This window comes from Sus scrofa, chromosome 1 (assembly GCF_054392235.1).
Source record: "Sus scrofa isolate SSC_HxYL_T2T_F1_AM1 chromosome 1, Sscrofa_HxYL_maternal_Yorkshire_Landrace_v2.0, whole genome shotgun sequence".
NCBI lineage: Eukaryota > Metazoa > Chordata > Mammalia > Artiodactyla > Suidae > Sus > Sus scrofa.
This window is the reverse complement of record NC_139383.1, coordinates 98,499,236-98,518,205: the sequence shown is the minus strand read 5'-3', so window position 1 is coordinate 98,518,205 and position 18,970 is coordinate 98,499,236.

The window sequence follows — 18,970 nt, the reverse complement described above, 5'->3', positions numbered from 1 at the left end:
CCTGAAAAGGCCTTGTGTGCACTGACCCCAGCATTCAAACCTTCGCCAGCTAGGGAGGAACGCACCTGGAGACCATCTCAGAACGGGCACAAAACTAGCTTCTGGGAGCTGCATTCGTGAAAGGGAAACTCTCCTGGGGAAACCAAGCTCAGCTCCCATGCGTGTTTGCTCAGGAAAGCAGTGCTTTCTGGTTCCTCCCCTAGCCCTGAGCTCGCCCTATGGCAGAGGATTGTCTGGGCTGCTTCCTCCTCCCTGTGCACCGTTGCAATTCTGGTAGACGCCGGAGCTGGAAACCACCTCCAAACGTGCTCCCCTTCGGGGAGAAAGCCGATGCGGCCTGAAACGGCCTTGTGTGCACTGGCCCCATCACCCCACACTTCGCCAGCTAGGGAGGGACCCACCTAGGGCCCATCACAGAAAAGGCACAAACTAGCTTCAGGGAGCAACATTCGTGAAAGTGAAACACTTCGCGGGAACCCAAGCTCAGCCACAATGCGTGTTTGCTCAGGTAAGAAATGCTTGTGGTTTCTCCCTTAGCCCTGTGCTCGCCATAGCACCAAGGAGGGTCTGGGCTGCCTCCAGCTCCCAGTGCACTGGTGCTTTGCAGGAGGTCTAAGGAGCTGGAAACCACCTCCAAACGTGCTCTCCTTCATGGCGAAGGCGGATGTGGCCTGAAAAGGCCTTGTGTGCCCTGGCCCCTGCACCCCACCCTTCGCCAGCCAAGGAGGGACCCACCTAGGGCCCACCTCAAAAACGGCACAAAACGAGCTTCTGGGAGCTGCATTCGCGAAAGTGAAACTCTCCTCGGGAAACCAAGCTCAGCCCCAATGAGTGTGTGCTCAGGAAAGCAGCGCTTGTGGTTTCCCCGCTAGCCCTCTTCTCGCCCTAGGGCCAAGGAGGGTCCGGGCTGCCTCCCACTCCCTGTGCACTGGTGCTCTGCTGGTGGTCTGAGGAGATGGAAAACACCTCCAAACGTGCTCTCTTTTGAGGGGAAGGTGGATGGGGCCTGAAAAGGCCTTGTGTGCACTGGCCCCAGCATCCCACCCTTCGCCAGCTAGGGAGGGACCCACCTAGGGCCTCTCCCAGAAATGGCACAAAACTAGCTTCTCGGAGCTGCATTTGCGAAAGTGAAAGTCTCCTTGGGAAACCAAGCTCGACTCCAATGCGTGTTTGTTCAGGAAAGCAGTGCTTGCTGGTTTCTCCCCTAGCCCTGTGCTCGCCCTAGGGCCTAGGAGGGTCTGGGCTGCCTCCCGCTCCCTGTGCACCAGTGCTTTTCTGGTGGTCGCCTGACTGGGAAGCAACTCCAAACGTGCTCTCCTTTGGGGAGAATGTGGATGGGGCCTGAAAAGGTCTTGTGTGCACTGTCCCCAGCATCACTCCCTTCGCCAGCTAGGGAGGGACCCACCTAGGGCCCATCTCAGAAAAGGCACAAAACTAGGTTCTCGGAGCTGCTTTTGCGAGAGTGAAACTCTCCACGGGAAACCAAGCTCGGCCCCAATGCGTGTTTGCTCAGGAAAGCAGTGCTTGCTGGTTTCTCCCTTAGCCCTCTGCTCGCCATAGGGCCAAGGAGGGTCTGGCCTGCCTTCAGCTCCCTGTACACTGGTGCATTGCTGGTTGTCTAAGGAGCTGGAAACCACCTCCAAACGTGCTGTCCTTCAGGGAGATGGTGGACGGGGCCTGAAAAGGCCTTGTGTGCACTGACCCCAGCATTCAAACCTTCGCCAGCTAGGGAGGAACGCACCTGGAGACCATCTCAGAACGGGCACAAAACTAGCTTCTGGGAGCTGCATTCGTGAAAGGGAAACTCTCCTGGGGAAACCAAGCTCAGCTCCCATGCGTGTTTGCTCAGGAAAGCAGTGCTTTCTGGTTCCTCCCCTAGCCCTGAGCTCGCCCTATGGCAGAGGATTGTCTGGGCTGCTTCCTCCTCCCTGTGCACCGTTGCAATTCTGGTAGACGCCGGAGCTGGAAACCACCTCCAAACGTGCTCCCCTTCGGGGAGAAAGCCGATGCGGCCTGAAACGGCCTTGTGTGCACTGGCCCCATCACCCCACACTTCGCCAGCTAGGGAGGGACCCACCTAGGGCCCATCACAGAAAAGGCACAAACTAGCTTCAGGGAGCAACATTCGTGAAAGTGAAACACTTCGCGGGAACCCAAGCTCAGCCACAATGCGTGTTTGCTCAGGTAAGAAATGCTTGTGGTTTCTCCCTTAGCCCTGTGCTCGCCATAGCACCAAGGAGGGTCTGGGCTGCCTCCAGCTCCCTGTGCACTGGTGCTTTGCTGGAGGTCTAAGTAGCTGGAAACCACCTCCAAACGTGCTCTCCTTCATGGAGAAGGCGGATGTGGCCTGAAAAGGCCTTGTGTGCCCTGGCCCCTGCACCCCACCCTTCGCCAGCTAGGGAGGGACCCACCTAGGGCCCACCTCAAAAACGGCACAAAACGAGCTTCTGGGAGCTGCATTCGCGAAAGTGAAACTCTCCTCGGGAAACCAAGCTCAGCCCCAATGAGTGTGTGCTCAGGAAAGCAGCGCTTGTGGTTTCCCCGCTAGCCCTCTTCTCGCCCTAGGGCCAAGGAGGGTCCGGGCTGCCTCCCACTCCCTGTGCACTGGTGCTCTGCTGGTGGTCTGAGGAGATGGAAAACACCTCCAAACGTGCTCTCTTTTGAGGGGAAGGTGGATGGGGCCTGAAAAGGCCTTGTGTGCACTGGCCCCAGCATCCCACCCTTCGCCAGCTAGGGAGGGACCCACCTAGGGCCCCTCCCAGAAATGGCACAAAACTAGCTTCTCGGAGCTGCATTTGCGAAAGTGAAAGTCTCCTTGGGAAACCAAGCTCGACTCCAATGCGTGTTTGTTCAGGAAAGCAGTGCTTGCTGGTTTCTCCCCTAGCCCTGTGCTCGCCCTAGGGCCTAGGAGGGTCTGGGCTGCCTCCCGCTCCCTGTGCACCAGTGCTTTTCTGGTGGTCGCCTGACTGGGAAGCAACTCCAAACGTGCTCTCCTTTGGGGAGAATGTGGATGGGGCCTGAAAAGGTCTTGTGTGCACTGTCCCCAGCATCACTCCCTTCGCCAGCTAGGGAGGGACCCACCTAGGGCCCATCTCAGAAAAGGCACAAAACTAGTTTCTCGGAGCTGCTTTTGCGAGAGTGAAACTCTCCACGGGAAACCAAGCTCGGCCCCAATGCGTGTTTGCTCAGGAAAGCAGTGCTTGCTGGTTTCTCCCTTAGCCCTCTGCTCGCCATAGGGCCAAGGAGGGTCTGGCCTGCCTTCAGCTCCCTGTACACTGGTGCATTGCTGGTTGTCTAAGGAGCTGGAAACCACCTCCAAACGTGCTGTCCTTCAGGGAGATGGTGGACGGGGCCTGAAAAGGCCTTGTGTGCACTGACCCCAGCATTCAAACCTTCGCCAGCTAGGGAGGAACGCACCTGGAGACCATCTCAGAACGGGCACAAAACTAGCTTCTGGGAGCTGCATTCGTGAAAGTGAAACTCTCCTGGGGAAACCAAGCTCAGCTCCCATGCGTGTTTGCTCAGGAAAGCAGTGCTTGCTGGTTTCTCCCCTAGCCCTGAGCTCGCCCTATGGCAGAGGATTGTCTGGGCTGCTTCCTCCTCCCTGTGCACCGTTGCAATTCTGGTAGACGCCGGAGCTGGAAACCACCTCCAAACGTGCTCCCCTTCGGGGAGAAAGCCGATGCGGCCTGAAACGGCCTTGTGTGCACTGGCCCCATCACCCCACACTTCGCCAGCTAGGGAGGGACCCACCTAGGGCCCATCACAGAAAAGGCACAAACTAGCTTCAGGGAGCAACATTCGTGAAAGTGAAACACTTCGCGGGAACCCAAGCTCAGCCACAATGCGTGTTTGCTCAGGTAAGAAATGCTTGTGGTTTCTCCCTTAGCCCTGTGCTCGCCATAGCACCAAGGAGGGTCTGGGCTGCCTCCAGCTCCCAGTGCACTGGTGCTTTGCTGGAGGTCTAAGGAGCTGGAAACCACCTCCAAACGTGCTCTCCTTCATGGCGAAGGCGGATGTGGCCTGAAAAGGCCTTGTGTGCCCTGGCCCCTGCACCCCACCCTTCGCCAGCTAGGGAGGGACCCACCTAGGACCCACCTCAAAAACGGCACAAAACGAGCTTCTGGGAGCTGCATTCGCGAAAGTGAAACTCTCCTCGGGAAACCAAGCTCAGCCCCAATGCGTGTGTGCTCAGGAAAGCAGCGCTTGTGGTTTTCCCCACTAGCCCTGTTCTCGCCCTAGGGCCAAGGAGGGTCCGGGCTGCCTCCCACTCCCTGTGCACTGGTGCTCTGCTGGTAGTCTGAGGAGATGGAAAACACCTCCAAACGTGCTCTCTTTTGAGGGGAAGGTGGATGTGGCCTGAAAAGGCCTTGTGTGCACTGGCCCCAGCATCCCACCCTTCGCCAGCTAGGGAGGGACCCACCTAGGGCCCCTCCCAGAAATGGCACAAAACTAGCTTCTTGGAGCTGCATTTGCGAAAGTGAAAGTCTCCTTGGGAAACCAAGCTCGACTCCAATGCGTGTTTGTTCAGGAAAGCAGTGCTTGCTGGTTTCTCCCCTAGCCCTGTGCTCGCCCTAGGGCCTAGGAGGGTCTGGGCTGCCTCCCGCTCCCTGTGCACCAGTGCTTTTCTGGTGGTCGCCTGACTGGGAAGCAACTCCAAACGTGCTCTCCTTTGGGGAGAATGTGGATGGGGCCTGAAAAGGTCTTGTGTGCACTGTCCCCAGCATCACTCCCTTCGCCAGCTAGGGAGGGACCCACCTAGGGCCCATCTCAGAAAAGGCACAAAACTAGTTTCTCGGAGCTGCTTTTGCGAGAGTGAAACTCTCCACGGGAAACCAAGCTCGGCCCCAATGCGTGTTTGCTCAGGAAAGCAGTGCTTGCTGGTTTCTCCCTTAGCCCTCTGCTCGCCATAGGGCCAAGGAGGGTCTGGCCTGCCTTCAGCTCCCTGTACACTGGTGCATTGCTGGTTGTCTAAGGAGCTGGAAACCACCTCCAAACGTGCTGTCCTTCAGGGAGATGGTGGACGGGGCCTGAAAAGGCCTTGTGTGCACTGACCCCAGCATTCAAACCTTCGCCAGCTAGGGAGGAACGCACCTGGAGACCATCTCAGAACGGGCACAAAACTAGCTTCTGGGAGCTGCATTCGTGAAAGGGAAACTCTCCTGGGGAAACCAAGCTCAGCTCCCATGCGTGTTTGCTCAGGAAAGCAGTGCTTTCTGGTTCCTCCCCTAGCCCTGAGCTCGCCCTATGGCAGAGGATTGTCTGGGCTGCTTCCTCCTCCCTGTGCACCGTTGCAATTCTGGTAGACGCCGGAGCTGGAAACCACCTCCAAACGTGCTCCCCTTCGGGGAGAAAGCCGATGCGGCCTGAAACGGCCTTGTGTGCACTGGCCCCATCACCCCACACTTCGCCAGCTAGGGAGGGACCCACCTAGGGCCCATCACAGAAAAGGCACAAACTAGCTTCAGGGAGCAACATTCGTGAAAGTGAAACACTTCGCGGGAACCCAAGCTCAGCCACAATGCGTGTTTGCTCAGGTAAGAAATGCTTGTGGTTTCTCCCTTAGCCCTGTGCTCGCCATAGCACCAAGGAGGGTCTGGGCTGCCTCCAGCTCCCTGTGCACTGGTGCTTTGCTGGAGGTCTAAGTAGCTGGAAACCACCTCCAAACGTGCTCTCCTTCATGGAGAAGGCGGATGTGGCCTGAAAAGGCCTTGTGTGCCCTGGCCCCTGCACCCCACCCTTCGCCAGCTAGGGAGGGACCCACCTAGGGCCCACCTCAAAAACGGCACAAAACGAGCTTCTGGGAGCTGCATTCGCGAAAGTGAAACTCTCCTCGGGAAACCAAGCTCAGCCCCAATGAGTGTGTGCTCAGGAAAGCAGCGCTTGTGGTTTCCCCGCTAGCCCTCTTCTCGCCCTAGGGCCAAGGAGGGTCCGGGCTGCCTCCCACTCCCTGTGCACTGGTGCTCTGCTGGTGGTCTGAGGAGATGGAAAACACCTCCAAACGTGCTCTCTTTTGAGGGGAAGGTGGATGGGGCCTGAAAAGGCCTTGTGTGCACTGGCCCCAGCATCCCACCCTTCGACAGCTAGGGAGGGACCCACCTAGGGCCCCTCCCAGAAATGGCACTAAACTAGCTTCTCGGAGCTGCATTTGCGAAAGTGAAAGTCTCCTTGGGAAACCAAGCTCGACTCCAATGCGTGTTTGTTCAGGAAAGCAGTGCTTGCTGGTTTCTCCCCTAGCCCTGTGCGCGCCCTAGGGCCTAGGAGGGTCTGGGCTGCCTCCCGCTCCCTGTGCACCAGTGCTTTTCTGGTGGTCGCCTGACTGGGAAGCAACTCCAAACGGGCTCTCCTTTGGGGAGAATGTGGATGGGGCCTGAAAAGGTCTTGTGTGCACTGTCCCCAGCATCACTCCCTTCGCCAGCTAGGGAGGGACCCACCTAGGGCCCATCTCAGAAAAGGCACAAAACTAGTTTCTCGGAGCTGCTTTTGCGAGAGTGAAACTCTCCACGGGAAACCAAGCTCGGCCCCAATGCGTGTTTGCTCAGGAAAGCAGTGCTTGCTGGTTTCTCCCTTAGCCCTCTGCTCGCCATAGGGCCAAGGAGGGTCTGGCCTGCCTTCAGCTCCCTGTACACTGGTGCATTGCTGGTTGTCTAAGGAGCTGGAAACCACCTCCAAACGTGCTGTCCTTCAGGGAGATGGTGGACGGGGCCTGAAAAGGCCTTGTGTGCACTGACCCCAGCATTCAAACCTTCGCCAGCTAGGGAGGAACGCACCTGGAGACCATCTCAGAACGGGCACAAAACTAGCTTCTGGGAGCTGCATTCGTGAAAGTGAAACTCTCCTGGGGAAACCAAGCTCAGCTCCCATGCGTGTTTGCTCAGGAAAGCAGTGCTTGCTGGTTTCTCCCCTAGCCCTGAGCTCGCCCTATGGCAGAGGATTGTCTGGGCTGCTTCCTCCTCCCTGTGCACCGTTGCAATTCTGGTAGACGCCGGAGCTGGAAACCACCTCCAAACGTGCTCCCCTTCGGGGAGAAAGCCGATGCGGCCTGAAACGGCCTTGTGTGCACTGGCCCCATCACCCCACACTTCGCCAGCTAGGGAGGGACCCACCTAGGGCCCATCACAGAAAAGGCACAAACTAGCTTCAGGGAGCAACATTCGTGAAAGTGAAACACTTCGCGGGAACCCAAGCTCAGCCACAATGCGTGTTTGCTCAGGTAAGAAATGCTTGTGGTTTCTCCCTTAGCCCTGTGCTCGCCATAGCACCAAGGAGGGTCTGGGCTGCCTCCAGCTCCCAGTGCACTGGTGCTTTGCTGGAGGTCTAAGGAGCTGGAAACCACCTCCAAACGTGCTCTCCTTCATGGCGAAGGCGGATGTGGCCTGAAAAGGCCTTGTGTGCCCTGGCCCCTGCACCCCACCCTTCGCCAGCTAGGGAGGGACCCACCTAGGACCCACCTCAAAAACGGCACAAAACGAGCTTCTGGGAGCTGCATTCGCGAAAGTGAAACTCTCCTCGGGAAACCAAGCTCAGCCCCAATGCGTGTGTGCTCAGGAAAGCAGCGCTTGTGGTTTTCCCCACTAGCCCTGTTCTCGCCCTAGGGCCAAGGAGGGTCCGGGCTGCCTCCCACTCCCTGTGCACTGGTGCTCTGCTGGTGGTCTGAGGAGATGGAAAACACCTCCAAACGTGCTCTCTTTTGAGGGGAAGGTGGATGGGGCCTGAAAAGGCCTTGTGTGCACTGGCCCCAGCATCCCACCCTTCGCCAGCTAGGGAGGGACACACCTAGGGCCCCTCCCAGAAATGGCACAAAACTAGCTTCTCGGAGCTGCATTTGCGAAAGTGAAAGTCTCCTTGGGAAACCAAGCTCGACTCCAATGCGTGTTTGTTCAGGAAAGCAGTGCTTGCTGGTTTCTCCCCTAGCCCTGTGCGCGCCCTAGGGCCTAGGAGGGTCTGGGCTGCCTCCCGCTCCCTGTGCACCAGTGCTTTTCTGGTGGTCGCCTGACTGGGAAGCAACTCCAAACGTGCTCTCCTTTGGGGAGAATGTGGATGGGGCCTGAAAAGGTCTTGTGTGCACTGTCCCCAGCATCACTCCCTTTGCCAGCTAGGGAGGGACCCACCTAGGGCCCATCTCAGAAAAGGCACAAAACTAGTTTCTCGGAGCTGCTTTTGTGAGAGTGAAACTCTCCGCGGGAAACCAAGCTCGGCCCCAATGCGTGTTTGCTCAGGAAAGCAGTGCTTGCTGGTTTCTCCCTTAGCCCTCTGCTCGCCATAGGGCCAAGGAGGGTCTGGCCTGCCTTCAGCTCCCTGTACACTGGTGCATTGCTGGTTGTCTAAGGAGCTGGAAACCACCTCCAAACGTGCTGTCCTTCAGGGAGATGGTGGACGGGGCCTGAAAAGGCCTTGTGTGCACTGACCCCAGCATTCAAACCTTCGCCAGCTAGGGAGGAACGCACCTGGAGACCATCTCAGAACGGGCACAAAACTAGCTTCTGGGAGCTGCATTCGTGAAAGGGAAACTCTCCTGGGGAAACCAAGCTCAGCTCCCATGCGGGTTTGCTCAGGAAAGCAGTGCTTTCTGGTTCCTCCCCTAGCCCTGAGCTCGCCCTATGGCAGAGGATTGTCTGGGCTGCTTCCTCCTCCCTGTGCACCGTTGCAATTCTGGTAGACGCCGGAGCTGGAAACCACCTCCAAACGTGCTCCCCTTCGGGGAGAAAGCCGATGCGGCCTGAAACGGCCTTGTGTGCACTGGCCCCATCACCCCACACTTCGCCAGCTAGGGAGGGACCCACCTAGGGCCCATCACAGAAAAGGCACAAACTAGCTTCAGGGAGCAACATTCGTGAAAGTGAAACACTTCGCGGGAACCCAAGCTCAGCCACAATGCGTGTTTGCTCAGGTAAGAAATGCTTGTGGTTTCTCCCTTAGCCCTGTGCTCGCCATAGCACCAAGGAGGGTCTGGGCTGCCTCCAGCTCCCAGTGCACTGGTGCTTTGCTGGAGGTCTAAGGAGCTGGAAACCACCTCCAAACGTGCTCTCCTTCATGGCGAAGGCGGATGTGGCCTGAAAAGGCCTTGTGTGCCCTGGCCCCTGCACCCCACCCTTCGCCAGCCAAGGAGGGACCCACCTAGGGCCCACCTCAAAAACGGCACAAAACGAGCTTCTGGGAGCTGCATTCGCGAAAGTGAAACTCTCCTCGGGAAACCAAGCTCAGCCCCAATGAGTGTGTGCTCAGGAAAGCAGCGCTTGTGGTTTCCCCCCTAGCCCTCTTCTCGCCCTAGGGCCAAGGAGGGTCCGGGCTGCCTCCCACTCCCTGTGCACTGGTGCTCTGCTGGTGGTCTGAGGAGATGGAAAACACCTCCAAACGTGCTCTCTTTTGAGGGGAAGGTGGATGGGGCCTGAAAAGGCCTTGTGTGCACTGGCCCCAGCATCCCACCCTTCGCCAGCTAGGGAGGGACCCACCTAGGGCCCCTCTCAGAAATGGCACAAAACTAGCTTCTCGGAGCTGCATTTGCGAAAGTGAAAGTCTCCTTGGGAAACCAAGCTCGACTCCAATGCGTGTTTGTTCAGGAAAGCAGTGCTTGCTGGTTTCTCCCCTAGCCCTGTGCGCGCCCTAGGGCCTAGGAGGGTCTGGGCTGCCTCCCGCTCCCTGTGCACCAGTGCTTTTCTGGTGGTCGCCTGACTGGGAAGCAACTCCAAACGGGCTCTCCTTTGGGGAGAATGTGGATGGGGCCTGAAAAGGTCTTGTGTGCACTGTCCCCAGCATCACTCCCTTCGCCAGCTAGGGAGGGACCCACCTAGGGCCCATCTCAGAAAAGGCACAAAACTAGTTTCTCGGAGCTGCTTTTGCGAGAGTGAAACTCTCCACGGGAAACCAAGCTCGGCCCCAATGCGTGTTTGCTCAGGAAAGCAGTGCTTGCTGGTTTCTCCCTTAGCCCTCTGCTCGCCATAGGGCCAAGGAGGGTCTGGCCTGCCTTCAGCTCCCTGTACACTGGTGCATTGCTGGTTGTCTAAGGAGCTGGAAACCACCTCCAAACGTGCTGTCCTTCAGGGAGATGGTGGACGGGGCCTGAAAAGGCCTTGTGTGCACTGACCCCAGCATTCAAACCTTCGCCAGCTAGGGAGGAACGCACCTGGAGACCATCTCAGAACGGGCACAAAACTAGCTTCTGGGAGCTGCATTCGTGAAAGGGAAACTCTCCTGGGGAAACCAAGCTCAGCTCCCATGCGTGTTTGCTCAGGAAAGCAGTGCTTTCTGGTTCCTCCCCTAGCCCTGAGCTCGCCCTATGGCAGAGGATTGTCTGGGCTGCTTCCTCCTCCCTGTGCACCGTTGCAATTCTGGTAGACGCCGGAGCTGGAAACCACCTCCAAACGTGCTCCCCTTCGGGGAGAAAGCCGATGCGGCCTGAAACGGCCTTGTGTGCACTGGCCCCATCACCCCACACTTCGCCAGCTAGGGAGGGACCCACCTAGGGCCCATCACAGAAAAGGCACAAACTAGCTTCAGGGAGCAACATTCGTGAAAGTGAAACACTTCGCGGGAACCCAAGCTCAGCCACAATGCGTGTTTGCTCAGGTAAGAAATGCTTGTGGTTTCTCCCTTAGCCCTGTGCTCGCCATAGCACCAAGGAGGGTCTGGGCTGCCTCCAGCTCCCTGTGCACTGGTGCTTTGATGGAGGTCTAAGGAGCTGGAAACCACCTCCAAACGTGCTCTCCTTCATGGAGAAGGCGGATGTGGCCTGAAAAGGCCTTGTGTGCCCTGGCCCCTGCACCCCACCCTTCGCCAGCTAGGGAGGGACCCACCTAGGGCCCACCTCAAAAACGGCACAAAACGAGCTTCTGGGAGCTGCATTCGCGAAAGTGAAACTCTCCTCGGGAAACCAAGCTCAGCCCCAATGAGTGTGTGCTCAGGAAAGCAGCGCTTGTGGTTTCCCCGCTAGCCCTCTTCTCGCCCTAGGGCCAAGGAGGGTCCGGGCTGCCTCCCACTCCCTGTGCACTGGTGCTCTGCTGGTGGTCTGAGGAGATGGAAAACACCTCCAAACGTGCTCTCTTTTGAGGGGAAGGTGGATGGGGCCTGAAAAGGCCTTGTGTGCACTGGCCCCAGCATCCCACCCTTCGCCAGCTAGGGAGGGACCCACCTAGGGCCCCTCCCAGAAATGGCACAAAACTAGCTTCTCGGAGCTGCATTTGCGAAAGTGAAAGTCTCCTTGGGAAACCAAGCTCGACTCCAATGCGTGTTTGTTCAGGAAAGCAGTGCTTGCTGGTTTCTCCCCTAGCCCTGTGCACGCCCTAGGGCCTAGGAGGGTCTGGGCTGCTTCCCGCTCCCTGTGCACCAGTGCTTTTCTGGTGGTCGCCTGACTGGGAAGCAACTCCAAACGGGCTCTCCTTTGGGGAGAATGTGGATGGGGCCTGAAAAGGTCTTGTGTGCACTGTCCCCAGCATCACTCCCTTCGCCAGCTAGGGAGGGACCCACCTAGGGCCCATCTCAGAAAAGGCACAAAACTAGTTTCTCGGAGCTGCTTTTGTGAGAGTGAAACTCTCCGCGGGAAACCAAGCTCGGCCCCAATGCGTGTTTGCTCAGGAAAGCAGTGCTTGCTGGTTTCTCCCTTAGCCCTCTGCTCGCCATAGGGCCAAGGAGGGTCTGGCCTGCCTTCAGCTCCCTGTACACTGGTGCATTGCTGGTTGTCTAAGGAGCTGGAAACCACCTCCAAACGTGCTGTCCTTCAGGGAGATGGTGGACGGGGCCTGAAAAGGCCTTGTGTGCACTGACCCCAGCATTCAAACCTTCGCCAGCTAGGGAGGAACGCACCTGGAGACCATCTCAGAACGGGCACAAAACTAGCTTCTGGGAGCTGCATTCGTGAAAGTGAAACTCTCCTGGGGAAACCAAGCTCAGCTCCCATGCGTGTTTGCTCAGGAAAGCAGTGCTTGCTGGTTTCTCCCCTAGCCCTGAGCTCGCCCTATGGCAGAGGATTGTCTGGGCTGCTTCCTCCTCCCTGTGCACCGTTGCAATTCTGGTAGACGCCGGAGCTGGAAACCACCTCCAAACGTGCTCCCCTTCGGGGAGAAAGCCGATGCGGCCTGAAACGGCCTTGTGTGCACTGGCCCCATCACCCCACACTTCGCCAGCTAGGGAGGGACCCACCTAGGGCCCATCACAGAAAAGGCACAAACTAGCTTCAGGGAGCAACATTCGTGAAAGTGAAACACTTCGCGGGAACCCAAGCTCAGCCACAATGCGTGTTTGCTCAGGTAAGAAATGCTTGTGGTTTCTCCCTTAGCCCTGTGCTCGCCATAGCACCAAGGAGGGTCTGGGCTGCCTCCAGCTCCCAGTGCACTGGTGCTTTGCTGGAGGTCTAAGGAGCTGGAAACCACCTCCAAACGTGCTCTCCTTCATGGCGAAGGCGGATGTGGCCTGAAAAGGCCTTGTGTGCCCTGGCCCCTGCACCCCACCCTTCGCCAGCCAAGGAGGGACCCACCTAGGGCCCACCTCAAAAACGGCACAAAACGAGCTTCTGGGAGCTGCATTCGCGAAAGTGAAACTCTCCTCGGGAAACCAAGCTCAGCCCCAATGAGTGTGTGCTCAGGAAAGCAGCGCTTGTGGTTTCCCCGCTAGCCCTCTTCTCGCCCTAGGGCCAAGGAGGGTCCGGGCTGCCTCCCACTCCCTGTGCACTGGTGCTCTGCTGGTGGTCTGAGGAGATGGAAAACACCTCCAAACGTGCTCTCTTTTGAGGGGAAGGTGGATGGGGCCTGAAAAGGCCTTGTGTGCACTGGCCCCAGCATCCCACCCTTCGCCAGCTAGGGAGGGACCCACCTAGGGCCCCTCCCAGAAATGGCACAAAACTAGCTTCTCGGAGCTGCATTTGCGAAAGTGAAAGTCTCCTTGGGAAACCAAGCTCGACTCCAATGCGTGTTTGTTCAGGAAAGCAGTGCTTGCTGGTTTCTCCCCTAGCCCTGTGCGCGCCCTAGGGCCTAGGAGGGTCTGGGCTGCCTCCCGCTCCCTGTGCACCAGTGCTTTTCTGGTGGTCGCCTGACTGGGAAGCAACTCCAAACGGGCTCTCCTTTGGGGAGAATGTGGATGGGGCCTGAAAAGGTCTTGTGTGCACTGTCCCCAGCATCACTCCCTTCGCCAGCTAGGGAGGGACCCACCTAGGGCCCATCTCAGAAAAGGCACAAAACTAGTTTCTCGGAGCTGCTTTTGCGAGAGTGAAACTCTCCGCGGGAAACCAAGCTCGGCCCCAACGCGTGTTTGCTCAGGAAAGCAGTGCTTGCTGGTTTCTCCCTTAGCCCTCTGCTCGCCATAGGGCCAAGGAGGGTCTGGCCTGCCTTCAGCTCCCTGTACACTGGTGCATTGCTGGTTGTCTAAGGAGCTGGAAACCACCTCCAAACGTGCTGTCCTTCAGGGAGATGGTGGACGGGGCCTGAAAAGGCCTTGTGTGCACTGACCCCAGCATTCAAACCTTCGCCAGCTAGGGAGGAACGCACCTGGAGACCATCTCAGAACGGGCACAAAACTAGCTTCTGGGAGCTGCATTCGTGAAAGTGAAACTCTCCTGGGGAAACCAAGCTCAGCTCCCATGCGTGTTTGCTCAGGAAAGCAGTGCTTGCTGGTTTCTCCCCTAGCCCTGAGCTCGCCCTATGGCAGAGGATTGTCTGGGCTGCTTCCTCCTCCCTGTGCACCGTTGCAATTCTGGTAGACGCCGGAGCTGGAAACCACCTCCAAACGTGCTCCCCTTCGGGGAGAAAGCCGATGCGGCCTGAAACGGCCTTGTGTGCACTGGCCCCATCACCCCACACTTCGCCAGCTAGGGAGGGACCCACCTAGGGCCCATCACAGAAAAGGCACAAACTAGCTTCAGGGAGCAACATTCGTGAAAGTGAAACACTTCGCGGGAACCCAAGCTCAGCCACAATGCGTGTTTGCTCAGGTAAGAAATGCTTGTGGTTTCTCCCTTAGCCCTGTGCTCGCCATAGCACCAAGGAGGGTCTGGGCTGCCTCCAGCTCCCAGTGCACTGGTGCTTTGCTGGAGGTCTAAGGAGCTGGAAACCACCTCCAAACGTGCTCTCCTTCATGGCGAAGGCGGATGTGGCCTGAAAAGGCCTTGTGTGCCCTGGCCCCTGCACCCCACCCTTCGTCAGCCAAGGAGGGACCCACCTAAGGCCCACCTCAAAAACGGCACAAAACGAGCTTCTGGGAGCTGCATTCGCGAAAGTGAAACTCTCCTCGGGAAACCAAGCTCAGCCCCAATGAGTGTGTGCTCAGGAAAGCAGCGCTTGTGGTTTCCCCGCTAGCCCTGTTCTCGCCCTAGGGCCAAGGAGGGTCCGGGCTGCCTCCCACTCCCTGTGCACTGGTGCTCTGCTGGTGGTCTGAGGAGATGGAAAACACCTCCAAACGTGCTCTCTTTTGAGGGGAAGGTGGATGGGGCCTGAAAAGGCCTTGTGTGCACTGGCCCCAGCATCCCACCCTTCGCCAGCTAGGGAGGGACCCACCTAGGGCCCCTCCCAGAAATGGCACAAAACTAGCTTCTCGGAGCTGCATTTGCGAAAGTGAAAGTCTCCTTGGGAAACCAAGCTCGACTCCAATGCGTGTTTGTTCAGGAAAGCAGTGCTTGCTGGTTTCTCCCCTAGCCCTGTGCGCGCCCTAGGGCCTAGGAGGGTCTGGGCTGCCTCCCGCTCCCTGTGCACCAGTGCTTTTCTGGTGGTCGCCTGACTGGGAAGCAACTCCAAACGGGCTCTCCTTTGGGGAGAATGTGGATGGGGCCTGAAAAGGTCTTGTGTGCACTGTCCCCAGCATCACTCCCTTCGCCAGCTAGGGAGGGACCCACCTAGGGCCCATCTCAGAAAAGGCACAAAACTAGTTTCTCGGAGCTGCTTTTGCGAGAGTGAAACTCTCCGCGGGAAACCAAGCTCGGCCCCAACGCGTGTTTGCTCAGGAAAGCAGTGCTTGCTGGTTTCTCCCTTAGCCCTCTGCTCGCCATAGGGCCAAGGAGGGTCTGGCCTGCCTTCAGCTCCCTGTACACTGGTGCATTGCTGGTTGTCTAAGGAGCTGGAAACCACCTCCAAACGTGCTGTCCTTCAGGGAGATGGTGGACGGGGCCTGAAAAGGCCTTGTGTGCACTGACCCCAGCATTCAAACCTTCGCCAGCTAGGGAGGAACGCACCTGGAGACCATCTCAGAACGGGCACAAAACTAGCTTCTGGGAGCTGCATTCGTGAAAGTGAAACTCTCCTGGGGAAACCAAGCTCAGCTCCCATGCGTGTTTGCTCAGGAAAGCAGTGCTTGCTGGTTTCTCCCCTAGCCCTGAGCTCGCCCTATGGCAGAGGATTGTCTGGGCTGCTTCCTCCTCCCTGTGCACCGTTGCAATTCTGGTAGACGCCGGAGCTGGAAACCACCTCCAAACGTGCTCCCCTTCGGGGAGAAAGCCGATGCGGCCTGAAACGGCCTTGTGTGCACTGGCCCCATCACCCCACACTTCGCCAGCTAGGGAGGGACCCACCTAGGGCCCATCACAGAAAAGGCACAAACTAGCTTCAGGGAGCAACATTCGTGAAAGTGAAACACTTCGCGGGAACCCAAGCTCAGCCACAATGCGTGTTTGCTCAGGTAAGAAATGCTTGTGGTTTCTCCCTTAGCCCTGTGCTCGCCATAGCACCAAGGAGGGTCTGGGCTGCCTCCAGCTCCCTGTGCACTGGTGCTTTGCTGGAGGTCTAAGGAGCTGGAAACCACCTCCAAACGTGCTCTCCTTCATGGCGAAGGCGGATGTGGCCTGAAAAGGCCTTGTGTGCCCTGGCCCCTGCACCCCACCCTTCGCCAGCTAGGGAGGGACCCACCTAGGGCCCACCTCAAAAACGGCACAAAACGAGCTTCTGGGAGCTGCATTCGCGAAAGTGAAACTCTCCTCGGGAAACCAAGCTCAGCCCCAATGAGTGTGTGCTCAGGAAAGCAGCGCTTGTGGTTTCCCCGCTAGCCCTCTTCTCGCCCTAGGGCCAAGGAGGGTCCGGGCTGCCTCCCACTCCCTGTGCACTGGTGCTCTGCTGGTGGTCTGAGGAGATGGAAAACACCTCCAAACGTGCTCTCTTTTGAGGGGAAGGTGGATGGGGCCTGAAAAGGCCTTGTGTGCACTGGCCCCAGCATCCCACCCTTCGCCAGCTAGGGAGGGACCCACCTAGGGCCCCTCCCAGAAATGGCACAAAACTAGCTTCTCGGAGCTGCATTTGCGAAAGTGAAAGTCTCCTTGGGAAACCAAGCTCGACTCCAATGCGTGTTTGTTCAGGAAAGCAGTGCTTGCTGGTTTCTCCCCTAGCCCTGTGCGCGCCCTAGGGCCTAGGAGGGTCTGGGCTGCCTCCCGCTCCCTGTGCACCAGTGCTTTTCTGGTGGTCGCCTGACTGGGAAGCAACTCCAAACGTGCTCTCCTTTGGGGAGAATGTGGATGGGGCCTGAAAAGGTCTTGTGTGCACTGTCCCCAGCATCACTCCCTTCGCCAGCTAGGGAGGGACCCACCTAGGGCCCATCTCAGAAAAGGCACAAAACTAGTTTCTCGGAGCTGCTTTTGCGAGAGTGAAACTCTCCGCGGGAAACCAAGCTCGGCCCCAATGCGTGTTTGCTCAGGAAAGCAGTGCTTGCTGGTTTCTCCCTTAGCCCTCTGCTCGCCATAGGGCCAAGGAGGGTCTGGCCTGCCTTCAGCTCCCTGTACACTGGTGCATTGCTGGTTGTCTAAGGAGCTGGAAACCACCTCCAAACGTGCTGTCCTTCAGGGAGATGGTGGACGGGGCCTGAAAAGGCCTTGTGTGCACTGACCCCAGCATTCAAACCTTCGCCAGCTAGGGAGGAACGCACCTGGAGACCATCTCAGAACGGGCACAAAACTAGCTTCTGGGAGCTGCATTCGTGAAAGTGAAACTCTCCTGGGGAAACCAAGCTCAGCTCCCATGCGTGTTTGCTCAGGAAAGCAGTGCTTGCTGGTTTCTCCCCTAGCCCTGAGCTCGCCCTATGGCAGAGGATTGTCTGGGCTGCTTCCTCCTCCCTGTGCACCGTTGCAATTCTGGTAGACGCCGGAGCTGGAAACCACCTCCAAACGTGCTCCCCTTCGGGGAGAAAGCCGATGCGGCCTGAAACGGCCTTGTGTGCACTGGCCCCATCACCCCACACTTCGCCAGCTAGGGAGGGACCCACCTAGGGCCCATCACAGAAAAGGCACAAACTAGCTTCAGGGAGCAACATTCGTGAAAGTGAAACACTTCGCGGGAACCCAAGCTCAGCCACAATGCGTGTTTGCTCAGGTAAGAAATGCTTGTGGTTTCTCCCTTAGCCCTGTGCTCGCCATAGCACCAAGGAGGGTCTGGGCTGCCTCCAGCTCCCAGTGCACTGGTGCTTTGCTGGAGGTCTAAGGAGCTGGAAACCACCTCCAAACGTGCTCTCCTTCATGGCGAAGGCGGATGTGGCCTGAAAAGGCCTTGTGTGCCCTGGCCCCTGCACCCCACCCTTCGCCAGCCAAGGAGGGACCCACCTAGGGCCCACCTCAAAAACGGCACAAAACGAGCTTCTGGGAGCTGCATTCGCGAAAGTGAAACTCTCCTCGGGAAACCAAGCTCAGCCCCAATGCGTGTGTGCTCAGGAAAGCAGCGCTTGTGGTTTCCCCGCTAGCCCTCTTCTCGCCCTAGGGCCAAGGAGGGTCCGGGCTGCCTCCCACTCCCTGTGCACTGGTGCTCTGCTGGTGGTCTGAGGAGATGGAAAACACCTCCAAACGTGCTCTCTTTTGAGGGGAAGGTGGATGGGGCCTGAAAAGGCCTTGTGTGCACTGGCCCCAGCATCCCACCCTTCGCCAGCTAGGGAGGGACCCACCTAGGGCCCCTCTCAGAAATGGCACAAAACTAGCTTCTCGGAGCTGCATTTGCGAAAGTGAAAGTCTCCTTGGGAAACCAAGCTCGACTCCAATGCGTGTTTGTTCAGGAAAGCAGTGCTTGCTGGTTTCTCCCCTAGCCCTGTGCGCGCCCTAGGGCCTAGGAGGGTCTGGGCTGCCTCCCGCTCCCTGTGCACCAGTGCTTTTCTGGTGGTCGCCTGACTGGGAAGCAACTCCAAACGTGCTCTCCTTTGGGGAGAATGTGGATGGGGCCTGAAAAGGTCTTGTGTGCACTGTCCCCAGCATCACTCCCTTCGCCAGCTAGGGAGGGACCCACCTAGGGCCCATCTCAGAAAAGGCACAAAACTAGTTTCTCGGAGCTGCTTTTGCGAGAGTGAAACTCTCCGCGGGAAACCAAGCTCGGCCCCAATGCGTGTTTGCTCAGGAAAGCAGTGCTTGCTGGTTTCTCCCTTAGCCCTCTGCTCGCCATAGGGCCAAGGAGGGTCTGGCCTGCCTTCAGCTCCCTGTACACTGGTGCATTGCTGGTTGTCTAAGGAGCTGGAAACCACCTCCAAACGTGCTGTCCTTCAGGGAGATGGTGGACGGGGCCTGAAAAGGCCTTGTGTGCACTGACCCCAGCATTCAAACCTTCGCCAGCTAGGGAGGAACGCACCTGGAGACCATCTCAGAACGGGCACAAAACTAGCTTCTGGGAGCTGCATTCGTGAAAGTGAAACTCTCCTGGGGAAACCAAGCTCAGCTCCCATGCGTGTTTGCTCAGGAAAGCAGTGCTTGCTGGTTTCTCCCCTAGCCCTGAGCTCGCCCTATGGCAGAGGATTGTCTGGGCTGCTTCCTCCTCCCTGTGCACCGTTGCAATTCTGGTAGACGCCGGAGCTGGAAACCACCTCCAAACGTGCTCCCCTTCGGGGAGAAAGCCGATGCGGCCTGAAACGGCCTTGTGTGCACTGGCCCCATCACCCCACACTTCGCCAGCTAGGGAGGGACCCACCTAGGGCCCATCACAGAAAAGGCACAAACTAGCTTCAGGGAGCAACATTCGTGAAAGTGAAACACTTCGCGGGAACCCAAGCTCAGCCACAATGCGTGTTTGCTCAGGTAAGAAATGCTTGTGGTTTCTCC